Source organism: Fukomys damarensis, unplaced genomic scaffold (genome assembly GCF_012274545.1).
Source record: "Fukomys damarensis isolate Sample0158 unplaced genomic scaffold, DMR_v1.0_HiC HiC_scaffold_35, whole genome shotgun sequence".
NCBI classification, from domain to species: Eukaryota; Metazoa; Chordata; class Mammalia; order Rodentia; family Bathyergidae; genus Fukomys; species Fukomys damarensis.
In genome coordinates, this window is record NW_022900947.1 from 49,658,860 (window position 1) to 49,663,765 (window position 4,906).

General features: G+C 38.3%; 1 pseudogene; it reads right to left on the minus strand.

The window, feature by feature from the left end:
- Positions 1-3,637: 3,637 nt before the first annotated feature.
- Positions 3,638-4,232, minus strand: LOC117284205 (annotated as a pseudogene).
- Between the last annotated feature and the right edge of the window lie 674 nt (positions 4,233-4,906).

Below are 4,906 nucleotides of genomic sequence, written 5' to 3' on the forward strand. Positions count from 1 at the left end.
TTAGGGATACAGTACAGTTACATTCATTGTTGGGATCATGTACCTCTACATGGCAAGTCTTGACAATCTTTTTAAAAATTATAAATTTTGGCTAATTGTCAAATGTACCTTTCTTCTTCAACTTAGAACAATGTTGTATTGGTGTTTGGTTTCCAGATGTTTAATTGATGTGATTGAAACATTTCTTTTACAATCCAAATTCTTAAATTGTAATTATAGGATTAACTTGACCTTCTCTCTACTTTCTGCTTACTGACTTTTGACAATAACTACAACACAAGATTATGCCACTGTTATAAAGCGTTTTTACTCCTTCTGATTCTAATTGCAAGAGATCTCGTTTAATTGACATGAAAAAGTTTTGCCTAGACTTAATTAAAAGAGATGTTATAATTCAATCGGTCAAATACACTTGAGTACACTCTAGTTTCATAAATTGTCTTATATGTTTGTCAGTGTTTGTCCAATTGTTTGAAAGTGTTTTTCTAATTATATTTTTTTATCAAAATGACATCAAAGATACAAATAAATTGTTAATTTCTACAACCTGGTTTTACAGGTTAAATAAAAAATTGTCAAGATAATTAAATATAAACTTTTAGGTTGGGATAGACTCCCATTGGTGAATAAAGAAGCAACTGCTCAGAAAAAAATTTTCTGGCCTTTGTTCACCAATGGGAGCTCCAATAATTTTCATAGCCTTGTGGGAACATATACTTCACTAAATACGTTGTTATTATAAAATGTTTACATTGGTTATCATCAAAGGATTGGTTTCTAAATAAGTTATTGTGATATGTTTATAATGCTCATCTTTAAAATGTAACATTTTTTTGTGGAAAACCAAGGAGTAATTTAAAAAGATAGTTGGTACTAGGCTACACTATAGGACATAAGGTTTCATATAATAATGATTATTGTTTCTACTTTTATGGTGTACAAAATGTATTCATGTTTTCTGACTATACAGGTCTTCTATCATATGGTTTAATGCAATAACCTTTTGATCCAGGTATTCTCCCTTCTCTTCTGCTCCACCTACTCATGATTGCAGGTACATTTGTAGGCCCATATATTTTCCTGAGATGGCATCCTAACAAAAAACAATAACTTAAGTAAGAATTTCCAGTTTTTTGTTTCTGGAGGGCAATAAATACATTTAACAATAGCTATTTTATACTAAGATACACATCTAAGTTAATTGCAAAGATAATGTCATCATGTTTGTCATGCTAAAATATTATTATTATTATGTGTGGCACCTAATTCAAAGTTTTTCTATTAATATTCTACAGGAAATCAACTACTAGAACAACTATTATTGGTAAAAATGACAGTCCTCTAACTATATTTTAGATTCCAGGGTGCTTGCCATCCAGATAAAATTATGATAGTTACGCTCACTGCTCCTACTGTACTATTGATGTCAGTGATCTTCTCTTCTGGGTGTTCAACCACCAAAGGGCAGAGACCAACACAAAAAGGTAACTGGGCTAAGAAGACTACCAATATTTTGGTCCTGGCCCTCCAAGGTCATAAAAGTCCAAGGTATGAAGGAACCTTTTCTACAGTGGTTTACATCGTTTGGTAAGTCACCCAACTTCCTGAGCAGGGAGATTGCTAGACACCAGGGGGCAAATGTAATATGTGCCAAAAAAGAGTCACTGAGAAAAAAATCTCCCACACTTTCACTGAAAGCAACCTGGTCAAGCAAGGCCTGTGACCCATCCTAATGGCTGATACTGACAGGAGCTGAGAAGCTCTATGTATGGTTCCAACATAATGACTAAAGGTACTTAACCAACATTGACAGATAGCAGGTGGTTCATATTGATTAACAAAAGTTTCACTTTAGCTTGGTCTTAAACACCCAGCAGAAAAGAATAACCAAAAGAGGAAGTCAATGAACAGGCACTAGTGATAGACTTTTGAAGCCTACTACTCCACCTAACTATAAAGTGATAGATCCTGAAGTGATAAACCAGATAACCCATTCTCAAAAAAGGCTACAACACCTATTTAATACTACCTTCCACTATCTCCACGTCAATATCTCAGACTGTTGGGTGTGTATGTCTGTTTACCCTTGTTTGCTCACTCCATCTCCCATACCCCTAGATTTTAACCTGTCAGTCTCAAATACTGGCAATGTATCCACAGTTCTGGGACCCTTCACTATGGGTCTCCCACTCCCTACACAAACCACTAACCCTAGATGTATGTGGCAAAATGACAACATCACTTACCTTGCTTGGTCCTTCTTTATCTCAGAAGAGCATCTGACCTGCCTGTCCAATGGCCTATACTTCATATGTAATCAAGAGGTATTCCAATGCCTCAATCAGTTCTAATGTTTTATTTTACATATCTCTCCTTAGCTCTTCCATGACCATTTACAGAAACCCAGATATCTAAACAAGTTCTCTCACAGAACACAATCCAAAAAAATAAAAATAAAATAAAAGGCCAGGTCCCCTTCTAGTCTCCTTCTTAATTGGAGCAGAGGTACTCACTGGGATGCTAATGGGGATAGTGGACATTTCTACATCCACACATTTCTATCAGGCCCTGTCCATAGAGATTTAAGAAGACATGAATAAAATAAATACAGCCCTTAAATACAGTACAAGATCAAATAAATTCTCTAGCAGCAGTCATGTCACAAAATAAAAGGGTGCTTGACATTCTGACAGTGGCCCAAGGGGGAGTGTGCCAGTGCTAGGTGAAGAATTCTGTGATTTTGTTAATCAGTCAGGAATTGTTAAAGCAAAGGTTGAAGAAATACAGCAGTGCATTGAAGAGCAAAAGATATGATGGAATTCTTGGGAAATAGACCAAAGCTATTCCTGGCTTCCCCAAATTATGCCTTGGCTACTTCCTTGTTGGTCCCACTGGCTTGTATATGTCTTTTAATCATGATAGAGCCCTGTCTCCTTCACTGTTTTCAAAAATTTCTTGCAGGAATGCATGAGAGCATTGACCAACCAGACAGTCACAGAACTCATCATGAAAGAGTATCAGCCACAGCAGCAGAGGAAAGAAGCCCCCACCTACCACTGCCCCCAGCAGACCCAGATTTAGCCCCAACCTTTGCCCCTTTGTCAACTTGAAACAGCTAGAGAAGAGACCTTAACCCAATAACCATAAAATATAAGCCTGAAATGTTAGATTTCCCTCACTTTAAAATGGCCCTAACTAGTGATGACAAAAGCCCCTCCTAGTGCTGTCACAAGATACCCCAATCCCGAGCCACTACATCACTCAATCCCATGCCAGCTCCTATAAGCTGCACCCAAATCTTATAAGAGCTCTCTGTCTCAGCCATATTGCTCTCTCTCCTACGGAGACAGCCTGGCAGATACTCCCCATAATAAAGGCTTGTTATGGTCCTGGTCTGGTCCTGATTTTCAGCTCTTTTTACATAAGGTATGGGAGATAGGTGGTGCTGTTTCCCTTAAAGCAGAGTTTACATAGAAGTTGTACAGGACTTGTTAAGTACTCAAACCAGTTATGTGCAGAAACCTTTGTACCTGGACTTGCAAGAAGTCAGAAACTGCATGGGGCACTCATGGGCCTGTGGGAGATGCCTCTGGGAGCAGTCCCTAGTGAAATGGCAGGAAACTGTGGGGGACAGCAGTCAACTGAGGCACTCCATGCTGCCTCTGACTCACTCCCTCTCATGCAGAAACCTGTAAAACTGAGGCAGGGTTAATGGTACATATATTGTCAATTTGATTTCCTTTCAAAACCACCAACTTCAGTTGTAAAAAATATACTTCCCACTTTCTTCAATTCATTGCTCCCAGATGTTACTCCAAACCTCCATTTTATATGGACAAGCTGGTTAATCACCAGCTCTGACCTACACCCATGCAGCAGGGGCAGAGGCATTGTGCTTCCACTTTTCAGAAAAGTAAGTGGTTTCTCCTTGCTAAGACTCAGAGTGATGGGATCTGCCTGGACCTGCTCTGTTTATAACTGGAAAAATACTTCTGTCTGAGCTAATAACTGCTGTGTGCCCAGCTGGTTCAGATGCTGCTTATCACCACCCATGTCCTCTGGGGCACTGGTTCCTTTGTGCAGGGCAGGCAACCCAGGGAACTCTGCAACCCTATGGCTCCCCATGGCTCCCCGCAGCTGCTGTCCCAGCTTCCCGCCCCACCAGCCTCCTCTTCGGAGTTTTTTGGAATGAATGAATGTTGGATTCTGTCCAAGGCCTTGCTTCTCTGCATGCATTACATTTATTGATATGTGTTTGTCTCTGCATCCCTAGTTTTGAAGCCCATTTCAGGGTCCCTCTTCCAAAGTACATATATATTTATGGCTCTGCTCCAAGTATCTTTGACATATGTCTTTCTCTAATTAGGCATGTGGGAATTTCCCAGAAAGGATATTTGAAAGGAGATTGATGGATTTTTGTCTATAGTCGGTACCCAATAGTTCTTCATTGGAATATCTGATTAGTTACGTTCCTATCATGTGCCTGATATCTGTCATCTCACATTTGATTTTCCAAAACAGCAAGGCATTTCAGCTGCACCATCAAATGAATTTTCTGCTGACCCAAACCTCCACCAAGCAAAAAGACAAGGAAATATAAACAAATAAGAATATAGTTAAGGAAAATTAGATTTAAATGGATTAGGAATGAAGGGAACATATCTCAGTGCATAAAAAGAGGTCATTCTTTTGTATTTAAACACATGGACTCAAGATTGAAAGCTTTTGAGAGTAATGATATGTAAATAATATTGAAAAGTGATAGATTTCTGTTACAATTAATGTTAATTACAGATCTTGATAATCTATCTACACTTTATTTAAATAATTTCTAACTCTGGAGACTTCTAAGAAATAGGATGAGAGAAACAAAAATGTATGTTTGATATTTAAGAATTTTATATAT